This window comes from Cervus elaphus, chromosome 33 (genome assembly GCF_910594005.1).
Source record: "Cervus elaphus chromosome 33, mCerEla1.1, whole genome shotgun sequence".
Taxonomy (NCBI): domain Eukaryota; kingdom Metazoa; phylum Chordata; class Mammalia; order Artiodactyla; family Cervidae; genus Cervus; species Cervus elaphus.
This window is the reverse complement of record NC_057847.1, coordinates 20631133-20654186: the sequence shown is the minus strand read 5'-3', so window position 1 is coordinate 20654186 and position 23054 is coordinate 20631133. Positions and strand designations below refer to the sequence as shown.

Below are 23054 nucleotides of genomic sequence, written 5' to 3'. Positions count from 1 at the left end.
CACAGCAAAGGAAACTAGAAGCAAGGTGAAAAGACAACCCTCAGAATGGGAGAAAATAATAGCAAATGAAACAACTGACTAAGCATTCATTTCCAAAATATACAAGCAGCTCAAACAACTCAATACCAGAAAAACAAACAACGCAATCCAAAAGTGGGAAAAAGACCTAAACAGACATTTCTCCAAAGAAGACATACAGATGGCCAACAAACACATGAAAGATGCTCAACATTGCTCATTATTAGAGAAATGCAAATCAAAACTACAATGAGATATCACCTCACACTGGTCAGAATGGTCAAAAAGTCTACAAACAATAAATGCTGGAGAGGGTGTGGAGAAAGGGGGATGCTCTTGCACTGTTGGTGGGAATGTAAATTGATACAGCCACTATGGGAGACGGTATGGCGATTCCTTAAAAAACTAAGAATAAAACCACCGTATGACCCAGCAATCCCACTTCTAGGCATATACGCTGAGGAAACCAAAATTGAAAGAGACACATGTATCCCATTGTTCACTGCAACACTATTTACAACAGCTAGAACATGGAAGCAACCTAGATGTCCATCGATAGATGAATGGATAAAGAAGTTGGGTACATATACACAATGGAATATTACTCAGCCATAAAAAGGAATGCATTTGAGTCAGAGGTGGATGAATCTAGAACCTATTAGACAGAGTGAAGTGAGTCAGAAAGAGAAAGATAAACAGTGTATTCTAATGCATATATACGGAATCTACAAAAATGGAACTGAAGAATTTATTTACAGGGCAACAATGGAGAAACAGGCATAGAGAATAGACTTATGGACATGGGGAGGGGGAGGAGAGGGTGAGGTTTACGGGAAGAGTAACATGGAAACTTACATTACCATATGTAAAATAGATAGTCAACGGGAACTTGCTGTATGACTCAGGAAACTCAAACAGAGGCTCTGTAACAACCTAGAGGGGTGGGGTGGGGAGGGAGTTGGGAGGGAAGTTCAAAAGGGAGAGGATATATGTATACCTATGGCTGATTCATGTTGAGGTTTGACAGAAAACAGCAAAATTCCATAAAGTAATTATCCTTCAATAAAAAATAAATAAATTTTAAAAAAGAAATGGCCTTTCTTGATCAGAAAATGAATATTATCCTTATTCAAAGTTACTTTTAAATTTAATATTCCTTTTTATAATTTATGGTACCATTTGAAATGATGAGGTAAAATACAAAAATGGACATTTTATGACGTGTCTTTGTCTAATTCTTTACCATGTAAATCTTTACCATTTACAGACACTCAAAAATCTAAGTGTTGCAGATGGTCAACTGCATCAGTTAGGGTCCCAAAGGGAAAGAAATGCACCTTTCAGTTTGGGAAAATATTTGAAGATGATTTATTTTTAAGGGACTATTTATAAGTATATAATCTGGGCATAGTGGAACCATAAGGATATGCAGGAGGCAGAAGTTAAAGCAGAATGGATGTTACCACCACCAGAGAGAAAGCAGTTACTCCAACCTGGAGAGGAAGGCCATGGGGGAGACTATCTGGAGAGAAGCCCTGGTCAGCAGAGGACACAGCCAGACTGTGGGGCCCTTGCAGAGAGGGATCCAGGGAATATGTACTCTGATGTCACTCTATTCACTCTCTCCTCTCTCCTGTTGGTATTTTCCATCAACCAGACCCAACTATAAGACAGTGGCCAAGGGATACCACAGATTCGGTCCATTCAGGTCAGCCTCCCCGTGTAGAGAAACAAGTGGACAAGGGTGAAAGTGGATCTGGAGGGACAAAGAGAAGACTCCTACATGGGCAGAGACAGGAACACACATGCTCCCTCTCTAAGATTAAACTATGATATATTTACAGGGCTTCCCTGATAGCTCAGTTGGTAAAGAATTCGCCTGCAATGCAGAAGACCTGGGTGCGATCTCTGGGTTGGGAAGATCCCCTGGAAAAGGAAAGGCTACCCACTCCAGTATTCTGGCCTGGAGAATTCCATGGACTGTAGTCCATGGTGTCGCAAAGAGTCAGACACAACTGAACAACTTTCACTTTCACTTTTCAAGATATATTTATAAAACATACAGAAGTGAGGCATCCACATGAGGCAGGAGCAGATGCAAGGGCCCCAGGACAGCTTGTCTTGTCCCCCAGACTCCCTAAAAGCACGCAGCAGATAGATACTGGCTGTGCAAGGCAAGATCTGTTTAATAAGAGCTGCTGCTCATTTCTCACCACCCCAAGCTAAATCCATATTCAAGAAGATTTTAACAAGGGCCTCTGAACACTATGAAAAGGAATCTGGGTTGTCTCTGTGCAAAACTGAGTCATAGAGGTTTTTTGATCAGAGCAATGCCATGATTACATCTGTGTTTTGAAAGGTTCCTTTGGTCACTTTGTGATGTTGAGATTAGAAGCATCACTGAAGGAAATGTAGGAGACCACTTAGAAAGCCATCACAGTAATTCAGGAGGGAGATAAGCCCAGGCCTGTCATTTTGTGTTTTGCACTTTTTAAAATCCCTGGTGCCTAGTACTTGGCGATACATAAAGAATGATACAAAATTTGTTCCTTCAATCTTGAGATTTCTATCATTCTCTCAATGATTTCTCCTGCTTCTTTACCTCCCAGGACCGTTCATTCATCAAGTCTTGTGGAGTCTAACTTCTAACATCTCTAGGACTGTCCTCTTTTCTCCACCAATGCTTTGAGATAAAGGTCACACTTATCACATAGACTAGCATTTCTCAAAATTATGTACAAGCTGTTCTTGGGGACTCCATGAAAAAAGGAAAGCTTTCTGGTCAAACGCTTTGTGGAAGTCGTGGAATAAACAAAGGTAAATGGTTTGTTTATACCCACGTGTGAATTCCTAGAGAGGAGGGAACACATGCATTAGTTCTTCCTTCTCATAAAAATCTAGTGACTTCTCCAGGGACAGTGGGGTACCTCAGAATATAGACTGCAAAATGCTGACATGGACAAATGAAGGTTTTCCTTGCATTTCTGTAAAACTTCGTTCAGTCTGCTGACTTTTCTGTATTTATTGTCCCCAGGACAGAGATTATATAGCATAAAGCAGAGGAAAAGGTAATCAATTCTTACAGTTTGTTTCAAATGTTAGGAGAACTCATGGGCAACAGATTTGGAAAAATATGATGAATAAAAGCAAAACTTCTTACATTCAGACGAGATAAAAGGAAGGGAGAGGGAAACAGCCAAAAGGTAAGCAGAGTGTCTCAACTGAAGTGGGTACCTGAAAAGGGGGCCAGGTGTCAGCCCACTTAACAGCCCCAAACTGAGCCATCATGGAGGGGAAAGTCACAACGAACACAGAAGGTTTGGTGGACCTAAGAACCAAGGGAATCTATGTCTTCCTGGGAAGATGGAGGGCTGGGAATAAAGCAAGACTTTGTCAACGAAATGGCTGAAATGTAATTTCACGTCTATGTTGGAGTTTCTCAACCTTGGCACTGTGAACATTTTGTCCCCAATAATTCTGTGTTGTGGGGACTGTCCTGTGTGTGGCAGGATGTTTATTAGCATCCCTGGCCTCTACCCACTAGATTCCAGTAATGTAATCCCCACCCTCAGTTTGGGCAACCAACAACATTTCCAGGCCCTGCCAAATTTCCCTGGAGGCAAAACTGCAGTGGAGACCACTGCTCTAGGTAGATGCAGTCCTAGACAGCCTCAAAGAGTTTCTTACAAGTGTGGTATAGATTGTGAATAGCTGAATGAATCCTTCCAGAAGATCCAGAGCAACCTGCATGAATGATGTCCGAGATCCAGATGGGATGAAGAAAAAAGATGCAATGGCAAGACATTGCCAGAGAGAACTGATCATACTGAAGGACAAAATGGCACCCTCCCCATGGATGCTTCCACATCATAACTTCACTGGTTAAGAACAAAGATACTGGCACATACTAGGGGGCAGGCTATCTGGGTTCCAATCCTAGCTCTAACCATTAAGAGCTATTGGACTCTGGCAAAGTACTCAATTTTATAGACCTAATACATAAGATAGAGATAATAATAGTACAGGTTATACAGGATTACTACAGTAATTAAATGTGTGAAATTGTTAACAGTCCTGCTCCCTCCATAATTAAGAATTGAGTAAGAAGTGGTTTTTACTAGGTATTAAAACACTCCCCTAAAATTTGATCTAATTCAGAGTAGGAGAGTAACCATGAATTAAAACTGAATTTCAACCATCAAATCAAATAAGGCTCACAATAAAAACTGAAATTCATAGGTAAATGAAGTTATTTTTACATTGCCAATTTGTTTTTTTTTTTTAATTTATTTTTATTTATTTATTTGGCTGTGCCAGGTCTCAGTTGCGGCATTTGGGGTCTAATTCCCTGACAAAGGATCAAACTCTGGCCCCCTGCTTTAGGAGCACAGAGTCTTAACCACTGGATCTACCAATTTGTATTCACAAATTTCTTCTCACTACCTTGGTCTCTTTGCATCCCGTTTAGCATTATCCATCTCTACCCCTCGATGTATATTCATACCACCATTATGGTCATCATTTTAAATCCCAAATCTGATAAGATACTGGCTTCCCTATTATCCATAGTCATGGTCACACAGAGACATCTCAAGAGTGGCAAGGCTATGTAGGGGAGGGCATGGTATGAGAGTTCATGGCTTCTGTGCAAGATTTTTATTATTTTAAAAATTATGTATGCTCCTAAGAAAACATTTGAAAACATTGGCCTATGGAGACTCCACCAGATGGCAGTCAAGGCCACCCATGAAGGCCCTTGCCCATCCCTCCAGCTGCTCATCAACAACCTTGCTATCCAGATGAAGAAAGCCACCTGTGCAGAGTACATGTGTCATGAACTTCATAGTTTCACACAGGCAGTTTTGACTGCCTAGAATACTTTTCTGCATCTCCTACAGACAGGAAGTCACTGAAGGAACTTTTTTCTGGGAAACATGCTTAGATTTGCATTTCTGAAAGAAGTCTCATGGACTCTGGTGCTGGGGGACCTGCTTCACATACTGCAGGATTCCTTATAAGGCTGGTAAGGAAAATACCTTGGGCTTCCTGGTGGCTCAGGCAGTAAAGAATTTGCCTGCAATGTGAATGACCTGGGTTCGATCCCCGGGTTGGGAAGATCCCCTGGAGGAGGGCATGGCAACCCACTCCAGTATTCTTGCCTGGAGAATCCCCATGGACAGAGAAGCCTGGCAGGCTACAGTCTATGGAGTCTCAAAGAGTGGGACACGACTGAGCGACTAAGTACAGCACTCAGCAAGGAAAATACTTAGGTTCCCTATGATCAAATTCCACTACAGTCCTGGAGTGCTCCAAAACACAGAGCATTAAATCCACTAACCTCAGGAAATCCACCTCTCTTTTTCTGTCCTTTTACACTGTCCTGCTTATCCTTCCCCAAGGTCCCTACTGCTCTTCCCTTAGAGGATCTAGTCCCTTCTAAGAGCTTTTAGAACACCGGAGCCCATCTCTCTTCTAGTTTGGGCAGCTTCTGCTCTCATCTCCACTGTACAACCGTGCCCTGAGGCAAAGACAGCACAGAGGCCTGGAAAGGGAAAGGAAATGGATGTCTAGAGTAAAACACAACTGTATCAAGTGAACCAGCATTGCATCTACATGTGTGTCTCAGTGAATCGCAACTTCTTTCCTCATGCTTTTCTTGAATCAGTTTAGTTTCGTGGTCAGAAAAATACACTATTAAAAAACAAGTCCAATTGGGACACACATCTATGCTGAAGGCCCTTCTACAAGTTAAATCATGATCTAGAAAGCAATACCTTCCCCAGCAGCTGTCTTTTCCCTTTTCCAAACCTTCAAGATGGTTCCTTCAGTAGTGAAAAATATCACTCTTTCCTCAGGAGGCTCACCATTCATTGCCTTCATTTGTGCATCAATGTTCTACACTTTCAGTTTAATGCCAGAACCCATCAGATCACTGCCTCCTCTGTCCCATTTGGCAGCCAGGCTCAGGACTGCTGCTGGTTTTCCATCTGTCAAACTCAATCCACCTTCAACCTAGAGGCAGGGCATGGAGAGCGGACTGAGCAAAGAACGAAGGCAGGCTGGTTTCCTCCTGGATTTGATCTACTTTGAATGGAGAAGCATCGCTGCAGTCATGTCCGGCTGTTTGCAACCCTGTGGACGATAACCTGCCAGGTTCCTCTGACCATGGGATTCTCCAGGCAAGAATTCTAGAGTGGGTTGCCATTTCCTCCTCCAGGGGATCTTTCCAACCCAGGGATCAAATTAGAGCCCTAGTATGTCTCCTGTATTGGCAGGAAGGTTCTTTAGCACTAGTACCACCTAGGAAGACCAGAATGGAGAAGGGGGTCCTAATAACATAGAAAATTCCTTAGTAGGGACTTGCTTCCTAACTTTGAGAGAATCTAGCTAGAAACAGGCTTACAGCCTAGAAGACAACATAAATAGTGATCCTATTTATGTATCTTCCCAGCTTCCCAGAGGAGCGTGAGGGAGCAGCCACTTTGAACAATTCTGTACAGTTTGCCCATACTCCTTGTTACAGTGGATTGGTCCAGACAGGACGTGGTCCAAGCTATCCTATTAGAATGGAATATGCTTACGTAACCTCCTTGAAAATAGACACCAATTGAAACTGCCCCTTTCACTTGCTAGTTGTATGACCTAGTGTGGGGCATGTAACCTCTCTTGACTTATTTCTTCATCTGTGAAAAGAATGATTTGAACTAGATGATGTTTAGATTGCCTTTCTGCTCTTGCATTATGGTTGTCATAAAGAAGGTAGATTCTAGAGTCACTGAAGCCTGAATTCAAGACCATGTTCTATCAGTCACAAGCCTTATGACCTAGAAAAGTCCCTGGAATTCTGAAGCATGTGTTTCACCATCTGTATGTAAAATGGGGATGATGTTAGCGCCTGCCTTGGTATTAAGTGGAAGAGTGCATGTAAAGCGCTTAAACACTATCACACCAAGTAAAGCAGCCTGTGGCCTCTGGGTGCTATGGCTATTGTTATTCCTACATGGAACATAAAGTGAATTTCTTAAAAAAAAAAAAAAAAAAGGAGGGAAAGAAGAAAAAGGAAGGAAACCAAGGTGAAAACATCATAATTATTCAGTTAAAGGAATGGTTTGAATAAGAAGATCAAACTGTATGGCTTAATATCAGTGCAAAGAGACGGAAACAGCAACCCACTCCAGTATTCATGCCTGGAGAATCCCATGGACAGAGGATCCTGGTAGGCTACAGTCCATGGGGTCACAAAGAGTCAGACACGACTAAAGTGACTTAGCAGCCGCAGTGCAAAGAAGTGAGGGGAGAAAGGACAAAGAATCAATATGACTTCACAGGCATGTAAACACGCACAGCCCTGGAGGAGGGCATGGCAACCCACTCCAGTAATTTTGCCTGGAGAATCCCATGGACAGAAGAGCCTGGCAGGCTATGGTCCATAGGGTCGCAAAGAGTCAGACAAGACTGAAGCGACTCAGCATGCAAACATGTACAGGATGTTCAACTATGGTCTTAAAAAATGTAACACTATTTATGTCAAGCCCTATCACTCTCAGATTTTAAATAAAAATGTGATAACAAAGAATACTTCAAATATAAACAGCATTGGGTAAAATTATAACTCTCACGAAAGACACAGTCTGTAAACTATTCAACTTGAAGAACCATATTGAAGACATATATTCCATAGTCTTTCTTTATAACCTTGCTTTAGTGACACGTACAATATCTATGTACAACATGTACACACCGGAGATCTTCCTTTCTTCTTATGTCAAAAGTATACTGACTACTCCAACACCACACAAGATTGATTATCTCTACTCTGACTGATTATCTCAATCTAGAAACCACCCTAACACCCCCAAAGGTGGTAATATTTTGAAACTCTCGAGGAATAAACTAGAATATTTTTGTCTACATAATTGGTATGCTCTGGCAGCCACTGACTGACATGTCTATTTCTTTGGGGAGTCACATGATCTGACTGGGTACCATGCAATCTAAAGAATGGTGAGAGAGAATATAACAGGTAAGAGAGAAAAACAAAAATAATAAAGGAACCAGGGCTGCACACTGTGGCATAATATAATGCCAGCCTCCAGAGATGGAAAATCTCAGCAGGGGAGGGCTGCAGTCAGTGAAGGCTGTCAACCCAGAATACGCCAGCCAAAACAACAATGTCATTCTACCTGTAAAGCCGAGAGCAAGTGCCACAAAAATTGATGGGGACAGGAATCAAAGATAAAACCATCACACAAAGGGCATGTCACATCTGCCTCTCACATGAAAGAACTATATAGATCACACACACCATATCTTTCACATCAGATTTGTAAAGATTTACAGCCCTTGTTCCATTTCCTAGGCTTCCATGAATGATGTAACATGTGCACAAGTGACCCTTTCAGATGGTCACACTAGGGAACTGGCAAGAGTTTCCCTATGTGGGGGGATCATAGAGACCTCCTGAGGAATGCAAGAACTAAAGCATCCATTATCCCATATTTACAACCTGGTATCAGGTGCCCTAGAATTCAAAGAAAAATGTTTAAGGTGGTTGGTCCTGGATATCTCAGAACAAATGACTCACCCTCATCTGTCCCATTCAATTATCTTGGCACTATCAAGAGTTGTCATGTAGTGTGCCTGGCAGGACTTTTTCAAAGTCAGCGGTTCTTTTGCAAGATGATGAAAGACAAAGAGAACAGCTCAAAGATTTTCCTCTTAGACAGTATCTGCTCCATTGACCACACTTGCACATGGCTGGAACTAAATACATTCTTTTACTTGACTATGGAAAGTCATCTTCTTGGATGAGTTAATGACTTGCTGACTACCAAAATAGTAATATGTTTATTTCCCAAATTTGGTGTTAATCAGTTACTCTGATGTTTGCACTTTAAAGTCATATTCTTGTAAAACATCTAGAATGGCTATTTCCAGAATTTGGAAATTAGGTGGTCTAACAGCTTTAGAATCCTATAGTCATTTTAGAGACAGAGATACAAGATTTACCTTAAATCACTCTAATCACTCAGATGTCTAATCAGATATGCTGCTTACTTGTCCTGTTATATTTAAATACTTTCACATGGGACTGCAGATATAAGGTATTAGAAGGGAGTTTGCTCAGGAGCCAACTTAGAAAGTCTTAAATTGAAATATAAGTACTTCATATCCTGCTTATCTATTTATATTTGTCTAAATAAGCCCTCAAAATGATGGTAAGGGTTAGATACCTCTATTTTATTTCACATATAAAATCCGGGAAGCCGTCCCATGGTACCTTGTGCATGCTTCTCCCTTTATCGATCGGCTTCTCCATGAACCCAGAGGGCCTGCGCCGGGTTCAGAAGCATGGAGCTAAAAAGGAACTCTCAGTAGACAGGGAGATTACACTTCATGACTGTCCTTCTCTGACTTTAATGTGCAAATGCAGCAAACCAGAGCTTTAAGATGGAGATTCAGGCTCAGCAGATCTGAGTCATGCTGCTGGTCCACGGCGCAGCCTGAAGCGGCTGGGAGCCCTGTCCTTGCCGAGTGCCCCGTGCTGCTCCTCCTCTAGGGGCCTGGACCACTTTGTGCATTTCTCAGGGCTTCAGCTTCCTCCCCTATAAAGCTAGACAAGAACTAGGTAAACGACAGAATTTCCTATATAACACAAGGAACGGTATTCAATATCTTATAATGACCTATAATGGAAAATAACCTGGAAATATATATATATATGTTTGTAACTGAAAAAAAAGAAAGAAATAGAGGCTCTTAGCAAATTCAGGAGTTGAAGAGAAGGTGAATGAATACATTCAGGTGAAAGCATTCTGAAAAAAAATTTAAGGAGCTCCTTGATGAACTGTCTTTAAAAATCACTGAAGGACACGAAGATAACTCTTCCCCTAAAACTAACAAACTGGATGCCATTGACGTTGCTAGTTTCCTGTCGCACTGAGCATTCACTTTTTGTATTCTGCATCAAACTGCTGCTCTGGATCCCTGCTCCTTGTCCGGGCTGTTACAACTGCTAACCAGCCTTCTACACAACTTCACTTCTGAGTGATGCTCGACCTACATCCTGTGGGGTGGCACAATGCCCTTGATAACTCTTCTTCCAAAGTCCCAGGTCCATTAACATAATCTTGTGACAATAAGTTGTTAAATTGTAGGGAGGAAGAGAAGACAATTTTCCATTCTGTATAATTTATAATTCATAGAATTTTCTCTCCTAAAAGGTGCCATTGCTGCTGCTTGTTTTATACATGACAGAAGTGAGGGCCAATGAAAATAAATCCCTTGGACAATATCACAAAAATAATTAAGAGTGGCATCGGGACTGGAAATGATGTGTTTAATTCCCAGTTCAGTCTGATAACCTCGACTCCACCTTGGAGGAAATTTTCCTACACTTTTTTTTCCCCCACGTCCTTAAAAGTTACCTGCAGCCACTCTTGGTTTTATGGCAGCATTTGATGATGGTGCCACTGAACCAATACAATGCTGAAGTGAAGGAAAGAGAGACATCCTAGGAGTGATGGAGAGGCATTCCTCATAGATAAGATGGAAGGGATCGGAATAAAGAAACTAGTTGTGTTAGTGGCAGCTCCTCCTCTGTCCCCTCAGAGAAGACTCAGGAAAGCGTAACTGAAATACTCACTGGACCCACTGGACCCATCTCTGAGGTGTCCTCAGAGATGCTGTTATCTAATCTGTTTTAAACAGAATATCTTTTTAAAAGTATATTGCAGCAGGGCTTCCCTGGTGGCTCAGTGGTAACGAATCTGCCTGACAGTGCAGGAGACACAGGTTTGATCCCTGATCTGGGAAGATCCCACACATTACGGAGCATCTAAGCCCATGTGCCACAACTATTGAGCCTGTAGGAACCCACAGTCACAACTACTGAACCTATGGGCCTCAACTACTGAAGCCCTCGCACCCTAGAGCTCATGCTTCGCAACAAGAGAAGTTGCTCTACTAAGAAGCCCACATAAAGCAACTAAACAGGAGCCCCTGCTTGCTACAATGAGAGAAAAGTCCAACAGTGATGAAGCCCCAGCACAGCCAAAAATACTAGAAGAATAAAATTAAAAAGTATAATGTAAACAAACAGGCCACCTTATAACCAGAGTATGATTAGGAACATCTTGGGCCCCTGATGGCACAGGGCTCTTGAAAACCACCCAGAAATGGTACAGCATGCCAAGACAGAGATGCGATCTGGACCAAGGAGGAAGTACTGCACTTGAGGTGCTAGTGGTAAAGAACCCACCTCCCACTGCAGGAGATGTAAGAGATGCAGGTTTGATCCCCGAGTCGGAAAGATCCCCTAGAGGAGGGCATGGAAACCCACTCCAGTATTCTTGCCTGGAGAATACCATGGACAGAGGAGTCCGGGGAGCTACAGGCCATGGGGTTGCCAAGAATCCGACATGACTGAAGTGACTTAGCATGCACACACCTTGCACTTGAGAGAAGCCAGTCTGAATACAGACTGATTAGCCGTGAAAAAGTGGTCATGGGTACCAAGCAAAGAATGAATTATGGGGCTATATGGAGAGAAATGGGCTCAGGGCAGATTTATTACACTCTATTTCCACTCTGCTAGCAGGCTGCACAGAGTCTCTGAGGTACAGATTTACTCAGGATTGAAATTTTACATCCTGGGACACTATCTCAAATAATCTAATTTGGTGAGATGAGAAAATCCTATCTCATAAAACTATCATCCCTTTTCAAAAGCCCATATAAAAGTTTACAGGCTGTTGAGGTATCTAGCCATGGCACAAGCTTCTATCATAGGCGACACTGAAGACAATGAACTTAAAATTATTTTAATAAGAAATGCTACGACTGGCTGTGTGTGGTTTGTTTTTTACAACCTGAACTTCATAAATTTTTATAAGGTGTCTCTTTATTGTCAGGCGTGGGAGCTGCTGTGTCACTGCTACTCAGCCAAAGCTTTTTAAAATAAAAGAATCTCAATCTGAGAGTGATATTATATGTGATATTAAGATAGCTGACCCCACACCTACTTCCAGCAGCATTCTTGTCTTCTATGCAAATGTTAAAATAAATATATCCCCCATCACTGTGAAATGGGTTATTCGTTTGGCCATTATACACACAGAAGCAGGCTGCCCCAGCAGGAAGGGACCTTGACTGTCCTCTACTAATTCTAGATGGAAGAGGAATGATGCTGAGAAGTACACACACACACACACACACACACACACACACACATACACACACACACACATAAAGAAAACCTATGCCTAGTAACTTCTTTAGGACTTGTGTGTGGGTATCTTTCAGGGGTTGGCCAGAAGAGCAAGACAGAGAGAGGGCCACTTCCAAATAAGAACTACTATCATCATCCAAGAGCTCACTATGTTTGTGGTACAGAATCAGCACTTCATATCCATTATTTCACTGAGTCCTGCAATACTATGAAATGTAGAACAGCACGCCTATTTTACAGGACACGAATCTTCAGCTTGGAGGTGATTGTAATTTGCCCAAAGTCATAAGGCAGGGACTCAGTCTAGATGTGTCAGATCACAAACACAGTTTTATTCCAGTGTCACCTCTCAATATTGTTTCCCATCAGTATCATTCTGTATTCTTGGTTATTCAGGAGAATACTACGAAGAGGAAAAGAACTTCAGAAAACCTTGGAAGGGAAAAGATACTATGATTTACAGTGTATTGGACCGGAATAGGGGCTTCCCAGGTGGCACTAGTGGTGAAGAACCCACCTGTCCACGCAGGAGACAGGGTTTGATCCCTGGGTCGGGAAGATCCCCTGGAGGACAGCACAGCTACCCATTCCAGTGTTCTTGCCTGGAGAATCCCATGGACAGAGGAGCCTGGCGGGCTACAGTCCATTGGGTCTCAAAGAGACCACAACTGAAGCAACTTTGCATGCACGCATGGACCAGATGAGCCCCTGAAAGCTGCCTGGGCAAACTCTTCATTTTACTGAGAAGAAATAGCAAGGTGGTCACAGGACTAGTTCTGGTTCACACAGCTAGCTAACATCAGGAGCAGGATTTTCTCCCCATCCTACCACTAGTGCTGCTGAAGGCAATACATTTAGTTGAGTTACACAAAAAATGATTTTTCCCTTCTCTAATATTAGGCATTTTTTTCTACCTCATTCTCTTTAGTACCTTCTGCTCTTCCCCTGGAATAGAATGAATGGGATAGGTAGTTAGGATGTGATTAGAACTGGAAAGGCAGGGTCAGGAGAATAAAGAGTATGCCAGTATTTTTCCTCTTGGGTCCTTAACTTGAGGATAAATTCCTCTTAGATATTTCTTTTGGGAACAGGATGAAATGAGAGGAGTAATCAAATACTCAGTCAACAGATACTAGAATTCACTGTTTCTAGATACTCAGTCATTAATTTGATGACTGAGGATCTGCTTTCAAAGAGCTTACAGTCTAGTGAGGAAAAAAATCAATGCAATCAGTACAAACTGACCATTAAAATCTAATGTTGCAAGCACCATGATAGAAACAGAAAATACAATATGAGAACATGAAAATATTATCAAAGAGTTCAGATATGATGAGTACTCAGGGCAGCCTATGGGAAGCCACTGAGGATGACCACAGGGCTTGACCTTCATGTGAGGGGCAGAAAAACAACTGCAGAATTCTGGAGAAGAGGGGACACACAGGGATCATGTGCCTTTTGGCTCTTAAATGATATAATGTTCTGGCACATAGTGAAAGTGAACGTCTCTCAGTTGAGTCTGACTCTTTGTGACCCCATGGACTACACATCCCATGGAATTCTCCAAGCCAGAAAACTGAAGTAGGTAGCTGTTCCCTTCTCCAGGGGATCTTCCCAACCCAGGGGTCGAATGAAGGTCTCCAGCATTGCAGGTGGATTCTTTACCAGCTGAGCCACCAGGGAAGCCCTGGCACATAGCAGATGCTCAATAAAAGTAAAGTGCTTAATAATCTGGGGCAAAAAGACATAGTAACTACTCTTTCACATCTCTTCTACTTTTTTTTCTTATATGTCCCCCTCCATTGCCTATAGTTAAATGGTTTATCAATAGCGCCAAGAAGGGCACTGATTGCAGTGATCAACCCATTCAAACTTCCATGCAGTGCCCGATCTCCTTCACTGTTGGCTCTTTTTTTTTTTTTTTAATGATAGTTTCAGCTACCCTTAGGTATGTTTTTATTTACTTATTTGGCTGTGCTGGGTCTTAGCTGCAGCACATGAAATCTTCAATGTTCATAATGGCAAGTGGGATCCCTAGTTGCAGCATGTGGGATCTTTTTACTTGGAACATGTGAACTCTTAGTTGAGGCATGTGCGACCTAGTTCCTTGACCAGGAATCAAACCCATGCCCCCTGCACCGGGAGCGCAGAGTCTTAGCCACTGGGCCACCAGAGAAGTTCCCATTTTGTGTTGTTGTTTCTGGTGGCTGGTCTTCTCATCCACCGCACACTGACACCTGGAGCGAGCATGAAACTTCAAGGCCGTTACGGGACAGTCTGCATCATTAGAAAGGTCTTCCCGTACTGATTTCAAATCTGCCTCCTTGCCAGCCTGCCCACTGAATCTGGTCATGGCTGCTGGAACTTCCCAAAAATGAATCTAGTTTGTCCACACGTCATCCCTTCAAGTGTTTGCAGACAGCCGCCACGTCTGCTCAAAGCCACCTATTCTGCACCAGCTGGTGTGCCCCGTCCTGTCGCTAAAGGAGGTTAGGAAACAGCAGTCATGGGGATGGGGCGAGGGGCTCACAGAGATTCTGCTCTGGGCCTTTCTTCATGCTGGGCTGCTGAGAGTGGCTTCAACCAGTGCTGAAATCATGCCCCTAGTGTCATAATACAGAGAAAGCAATGGCGCCCCACTCCAGTACTCTTGCCTGGAAAATCCCATAGATGGAGGAGCCTGGTGGGCTGCAGCCCATGGGGTCACAAAGAGTCGGACACGACTGAGCGACTTCACTTTCACTTTTCACTTTCCTGCATTGGAGAAGGAAATGGCAACCCACTCCAGTGTTCTTGCCTGGAGAATCCCAGGGACGGGGGAGCCTGGTGGGCTGCCGTCTATGGGGTCACACAGGGTCAGACATGACTGAAGCGACTTAGCAGCAGCAGCAATGTCATAATAAGAACCTGACAGAAACAAAGAACTGGGCTAGCCTGAAAGACCTCAGGTGTAGCACCACCTTCCCAACTAAGCACAGGCCCCAGAGACTATTAAAACTCCATCCTGTGGAGGGAGGGCCTCTCCAACAACAACCATTATTAGCCAGAGGGAACAGTTCAGATGTTGCCTTTTAATTTTTTCCCCCTAGTGTTAGAAAATAAACTGCCACAAGACCAATAATTCCCTCTGGAGAAGACCTAGAAACACTGCTCTCTCCCATACGCATAACTCCCTTTCTCATCTAATTGCTTGGTGCTATCATTTTCCAGGCAGGTATATCTTTTCGCCAACCACTCACCTTCAACAAACGTTGCTCCCTTAAGTCACCAGTGAGCTTTTCTTATCGTTGAGGAAAGAAGGGGTCATCTAGGAGGGCTGAGTCAGGCGGGATGCAGGGCTCCATCATAACATGATCTTGCAATGAGAGGATGTTAAACCTAACCCTCAATCACTCCCTGGGGTCTTATAGATTTTGTTTTTCTCAAAAAAAAAAAAAAGGTTATTTGGGACTTCCCTGGTGGTCCAGTGATTAAGAATAATCTGCCTGCCAATGCAGAGGAGGTGGGTTTGATCCAGGAAGATCCCACAGGCTGACAAGTAACAAGCTTGTGTGCTGCGTCTACAGAGCCCATGTGCCACAGCCACTGAAACCCCAAGCCCAGAGCTCACGTTCCACAGCGAGAAAACTCGTTATGGAACTACAATGAGAAGCCCAAACTGCACAAGGAGTAGCCCCTGCTCGCTGCAAGTAGAGAAAGTCTGAAGCAACGAAGACCCAGCACAGGCAAAAATTCAATAAATAAAATTAAAATTAACGAGCTATTTAACAAGACAGAACACTATTGCTGGCTTTTAAAATAATCAGCAATAGAGTTGTTCATCATCTTTAATGTCACTTTCTAAAAATTTATTTTTAATTAGAGGATAGTTGCTTTACAATATGGTGCTGGTTTCTGTCATAGAGCAATACAGAATTAGCCATAGGTATCCATATGCCCCCTCCCTCCTTTCACTATTTTATACAGTTTCTTCATTATTTTATACAGCAACACTAAAACATTCTATAATTTGCATTTTTAAATGGGTCTATTGAAGTACACACTGAAGACTCAAAACTATTACCCAAACACAGTAAACATTTTTCTTGCTTTAATTCTTGATAATTCAGAAACATTTCAAGACATCAGATATTTCTAAAGACCAGATTGCCTTATCCCCCTGCCAGCCAAGAGTACGTTACACTGTTCCTTTGCCAATGCAGTAAAAGAAGACAATAGATCCGAGAGCCTGTGAAATTCTCAACAAATTTAAACCTTGCTTAGGTACACTGTAAACGAGGAGGCACGAAAGACTTCAAGGGTATGAAGGGCTTATTACAGGGGTCCTTCTGCCAGGACAGTGGTAGTTTGAACATGTGCCATCACGTCCACATACTTGGCACAGTCATCTGGCCTCTACTTGGCAGCTGTGGAAGAGGGTGGTGGACAAGAAGAGACCAGAGAGAAGGAGCCTGTGTTTCCCACCAGAAAACCACAAGGACAGGGGAAGTGGCATTCCCAGGAGGCACAGAAGGGAGAGGCGTGGAGCTGTGCAAGGGGAGAGACACTGCTGACATTCAGCAGTCGTGGTGGTCTCTGCATCAATGACATAGTCACTACACTCCAAGGGGTTGCCAGAGCCCCTGGGGTGGTCCGGAGCGCCACAGAGCCCGGGCTAGAGAACTCCACCAAAGCACAACTGTCTTCTGGGGAACGGGGAGACATTCCGGCTCCAAGACCTTACCTCCCATCATTTCCTTTTAGACTTTGTAGGGTTACGCTTGGACCTTGCAATCTGAGTATCACAAGTGAGCTCACAGGGATACTGAGGTCGTGGCCAGTGGTCCATATCACCATGAAGAATCACAGTGGATGAAAACCTGTGGGTAAAGGCCAGCGGGTAGCCAATGAGAGAACACAGCCTGGTTCTCTAGAACCCACACATGACAGACTCCACACGGATGGCTCACAGCAGTGGTTAATGCCGTGTGGAGGGACAGAGCTGAGCATATTTCACTGGACTTCACTTAGAGCCACTGTAATTCTGATACACATCCCAGGTTGAAATTAGTGCTCCTCTAGAAAACTACTGGTCCAAGTGTGATTTCCAAGTACTGATTTCCAATTGATTTCCAAGAATCAATTGTGATTCTTAGAAAATATTTGGATAAAAAGTTTAGATTTCAGAGTTTGGGATTAATATATACAACACTACTATATATAAAACAGGTAAACAATAAGGATCTACTGTATAGCATACGGAACTATACTCAATATCTTATATAAGAATATGAAATATATATATATATATATAAACTGAATCACTTTGATGTATACTTGAAATTAACATAACATTGTAAATTAACTGCACTTCAATTAAAAAAAAAATTTATATTCCTGGATGCTACCCTCAGACTTCTATGTCAGAAACTTCAAGGATGAATTCCAGGAATCTGCATTTTTTGCAAGCTCTCCAGGCTTTCTTTCATGCTAAAAGCCCAAGAGTCACTGCAATAGAGAGGTCTTAGGACCAGCCTGGTGGCCACATGTTGGGGACACAAGAAAAAGGCTATGCGAAAGAGAAACAAGATTAAGATTTTACCTTCCACACTCTGAGTCTTCACACTTTTATTTCTGTGGAAGTGAGACTGAGCATGAAGAACCATACATGTAGTAATTAGGTATATACAGACTTAAACTCTTTGGTAAGGTTGTATGTCGTCCACCAATTATGTTTTTTTCTTGCTAATTATTTTGTTGTCTAAATTCCAATATAGAAAATCCAATTCAGGTGTTAAGATAAATGAATGTGAAGCCAGGAGGATCCAGGTGACTATTCAACTACAACTCGGGTGCCTGAGAGAGACTGTCCTTGAATAAGTCCACCCTGGTTAAACAGACACTGGTTACATAACCTGGCTCCTATACCTGGATCTCGCTCTGATTTGGGTCACTTCCAAACATTCCAGGTTTACACATGCGTACAGGGTTCACAAAGCACATTCATGCAGAGGCAATGTTTTAAGTCACTTGGTCTTTCCAAAGATCTAAAACCCAAGTTATATATTTTGCTGTTAAAAATCTGCCTGCATTTCACACGGTTACATGTTTTCAAGAGTTCCTGTAGTGCTTACAATTCCACCTCTGTTCACCCTTCCATTTCACTGTTCTCCTAAAGTCAACAAGGAAAAACAGACAAGTGAACAGACATATATAATTTAAAAAATAAGAAGTCAGTTTCAAACAGAAGGCTCAAAACTCAGAGTTGCAAAAATTCCCTTGGCAAAGAAATTAGTGTATCTATGAAGTAGTTGATATTAATTATTAAACTGTAAAATGTATAATAATGGCTAGCTTTGTGGGTACTGTAGAACTTCGTGTACTTCTGTAGCAAAGAACTTTGCTAAGTGTGTCATGTGTATTATCTAATTTTCACCTGACAATAACCCCATTAAAGTTTCTCTCATTGTCTCCTAGACTTGGGAAACTAAAGCACAGACAGGTTGGTTAACTCGGTCAAAATCACACAGCTAATGACTGGAGAAGCTGGAATTTGCATTCACAAAGTCTGACACCAGAAGCTGAACTTAACCATTAGGCTATACTACTTCCCACCTTCAATAGTGTAACAAGTGTGGGAAGTTTTGTTTAATCATCAGCATCTCCAAATATTATTAAATACCATGCATAATGACCAACTGATTAAGGTAAAATCATCTCATATATATACATAATCAAAATATACTGGTGCTTAAAACAGGTATGTTTATGTGTACACAACCTATAGCATGTTATGCTATTTATATTCTCAGTATCATAATTTTCATGACATACAAGGTAATACCTCTCCCTAAGACTGTGAGGGAGCTCTCCCACCTCTAAAGTATCAAATCACATTCTATTCTGCCCTCCAAGAGGAGGAACAGGTAAGTATTATCCTTCTAAGTCACTTCAGTCGTGTCCGACTCTGTGCGACCCCATAGACGGCAGCCCACCAGGCTCTCCCGCCCATGTAGGATTCTCCAGGCAAGAATACTGGAGTGGGCTGCCATTTCCTTCTCCAATGCATGAAAGTGAAAAATGAAAGTGAAGTTGCTCAGTCTCGTCCAACTCTTAGCGACCCCATGGACTGCAGCCTACCAGGCTCCTCCGTCCATGGGATTTTCCAGGCAAGAGTACTGGAGTGGGGTGCCATTGCCTTCTCCAAAGGATTATCCTACCTGACGCTTATTTAACTTATATTCTACCTGATGCTTATTTAACTCGTATGCAGAGTACATCATGAGAAATGCTGGGCTGGAGGAAGCACAAGCTGGAATCAAGATTGGTGGGAGCAATATCAATAACCTCAGATATGCAGATGACATCACCCTTATAGCAGAAAGTGAAGAACTAAAGAGCCTCTTGATGAAAGTGGAAGAAGAGAGTGAAAAAGTTGGCTTAAAACTCAACATTCAGAAAATGAAGATCATGGCATCTGGTCCCATCACTTCATGGCAAATAGATGGGGAAACAATGCAAACAGTGAGAGACTTTCTTTTCTTGGGCTTCAAAATTACTGCAGCTGGTGACTACAGCCCTGAAATTAAAAGACGCTTGCTCCTTGGAAGAAAAGCTATGACCAACCTAGACAGCATATTAAAAAGCAGAAACATTACTTTGCCAACAAAAGTCCGTCTAGTCAAAGCTATAGTTTTTCCATTAGTCATGTATGGATGTGAGAGTTGGACTATAAAGAAAGCTGAGTGCCAAAGAATTGATGCTTTTGAACTGTGGTGTTGGAGAAGACTCTTGAGAGTCCCTTGGACTGCAAGGAGATCCAACCAGTCCATCCCAAAGGAAATCAGTCCTGAATATTCATTGGTAGGACTGATGCTAAAGCTGAAACTCCAATACTTTGGCCACCTGATGTGAAGAACTGACTCATTGGAAAAGACCCTGATGCTGGGAAAGATTGAAGGCAGGAGGAGAAGGGGACAACAGAGGATGAGATGGTTGGATGGCATCACCGACTCGATGGACATGAGTTTAAGTAAGCTCCAGGAGTTGGTGATGGACAGGGAAGCCTGGTGTGCTGCAGTCCATGGGGTTGCAAAGGGTTTGGACATGACTAAGCAACTGAACCAAACTGAGAGTATCAAATTGAAGGACATCATAGAGTCCACGCAATTCTGTGTGAAAATTAAATTCTAGTGTTAATATCAGCAGAAGTTTTCTACCCTTATTTGTAACCTTTATCTTTTCATAGGCTCAGATTTTAAATATCCTAGATTCTATATGGGTCTTACTTCTCTAATTTATCAAGGATAAATACTGCAAAAAAATTCCTTTTAACCCAAGACACACAATAATTTTCTCTGACTGAATAGTAGTCATTTCCACATCCGTAACTAATATTTCACAGATATAGCAACGTATTAAGCCTCTGAACTCTAATGATTAGTGAACAGTTTAAGCTGACCAACAGTCCAGGTCTGTAGATTCTGAATACCATACGTAATAGACCAAATATTTTGACTAACACACATCAAAAATCACAACTCTATGTAGAATTTTACACAATTTTAACATGAATATATTAAAACAAAGATTTAAAAGAATTAGCTAATCATTTCTCACAATGGTCCTTCCCCTAGCGTGACTCAAAAGTTCTTTTAAAAATTTCATAGTATCTTCTAACTTGTGTTATTTTCTAAAATGCAACGACTATATGAAGAATAAACATTTGTGAAGATTTCATTGAAAACTACTCTTATTAATCAAAAAGTAAACAATGCAGAGATAAAACATTCTATTTCAAGAGAAACAGATGAAAACTACTACCCATCTGCATCTCTTTCAAACCCAAAGTCCATCAGCATAACAACTCCTGATATTCATAATTGAGTCCCTATGCCAGGCCCACTGCAACTAGTGAATACCCCTTTTATTTATGTTCATATGTGTCCAGAAAAAAGGGGGCGGATATAGGTTCTCAATTAATATCAGTTATGTCCATTTATCCAATTTTGATTGGCTGATGATATAACAGTATAATGGCTATTTCAGAATCTCAGCCAAAAAGAGAAGGAAAACTTGACTAGCTTTAGCTTGCATAAGACAGACTCTCTCTGTGTGTGCTTTTCTTATTTTTAAATTTCATTTTGCATTATAAACTTAGCAACGTAAACGTTTAGCACATTCATATTTATTTCTAAAATAAAATACTCTCTAAGATTCATGAATTTCAATCCTTTCTATTTGTTGATGATAAAACTGTCTTTATTAAAGGGCTAAGTCATTTTTCTGGAAGTATGTATGAAAGCCTGGTCATCTTTTTGTATCAGTCTGTATGTATTTTAATTCATCTCTACTATTTATGAGATCATACAGTTGATGTGGCATACCAAATGCATCAAATATAAAAAAGTGATTGGTTTTATTAACATGTACGCCTTCTGCTATATTTTCTCCACTGACTTCCGAGAAATATGCTCATAAATTTCCTTTCAAAGTGATTATGCTGTGCTGAATATCTTCAAGTTGAGCATAAGGTGAGAGTATTAACTGTTAAGGCAAGATGACTGACCCTTTAGTGATTCAACAGATACAAAATGTAATAAAATAATTGTCATAACAAACCACCACAATGCACACAGTACTGCATCTCTGGCTCTCACACATTCCTCACAACAACCAAGTCAACCCACTTCACAGACAAAGAAATCAAGGCCCTAAGTTTAAGTAACATCCCCAAGCTCTCAAAGCTGGTGAGGAACACGGCCAGGGTTTGACTCAGCATGATGCTATGTTCTTGAGCACCACTCCTCACTGCCCTCAGATTCTGTAGTTCTCCACCCAGGCTGCAGATTGGAATCACTTGGGGACACTTAAAAAAATACTGATAAATTAAATCATTCCCTTGAGGTAGGCTAAGAATGCCAGGATTTTTTTTTTTTTTTCAAGGACTCCTTAGTTTAGTGTGAAGCCACAGTTGAAAACAACTGGATTAGCAAATGCCAAAGAATAGTTATTTTCTTAAGAAATATGAGTCTTTCTCTGAGTAGCGAGAGAACAACACAAGTTCAAATTGTTAATCTGGAACAGAGACACTAGATGGGAGCAGGCACCAACGCCAGCATCATCAGAATATCCTTATTTCCTCTCTCAACCTGCGCTTCTGCCCCACGTGAGGACCCCACACGGCATCTGGTGCTGAAGCAGACCCAGGAAGCCGTGTAACACACACACTCCATCCACAGTGAGGAGTCCAGGAAAGAAACAGCTTTGCCAACGTCTCATGTGAGCAGTAAAGACCGAGAGCTAGAATCTCCCACCCTGTGTCAGTGTTCCTTTCATAGTGAAAAAAAAAAAAAAAATTGGAAGCACTAGGAAAACAGTTGGGGCAGCGAGTCAGCCAAGGCATCCAAAGAGAATTTCAAGAACCAGAGAGAGCAGCAAAGGAACAACAACAAAAACCAAAGCAGAATGAGAAAGGAGAACAGGCAGAATCCGAAAACAATGGGGAATGAGGAGAAATATATAACAAAGAAAAGGAACTGGCCAGAAAAAGTAAAATAGGGAGAACCAGCCATCATGATACTTTATCAACACAACAAGGGGGAAATACAAGGGAATACTGGCACCTTCCATTCAGCTACGGGAAGCATGGTGAGACCTAAAGTATTTTCAAAATCATCTAATATCAAAGCAAACAGTAGCTGTAGCAAAGTCACTTGGCAGGGAGGGAGGGCCAGAAACCCCCAAACCGGGGAAGCATCAACTACTACCTTGAAACTCAAAGTGTGGTTTGAGGATCAGCTCTTTTAATATCATCGAGGAACGTGTC

At 41.9% G+C, this 23054-nt stretch overlaps 1 long non-coding RNA gene across 1 annotated transcript; it reads right to left on the bottom strand.

Moving 5' to 3' along the window:
* Positions 1 to 4303: 4303 nt before the first annotated feature.
* Positions 4304 to 14429, bottom strand: LOC122688362. The gene is made up of 3 exons (XR_006339423.1): positions 14387 to 14429; positions 11679 to 11681; positions 4304 to 4395 (listed from the first exon to the last, which is right to left on the bottom strand). It is a non-coding gene; the product is annotated as an uncharacterized LOC122688362 (long non-coding RNA).
* Between the last annotated feature and the right edge of the window lie 8625 nt (positions 14430 to 23054).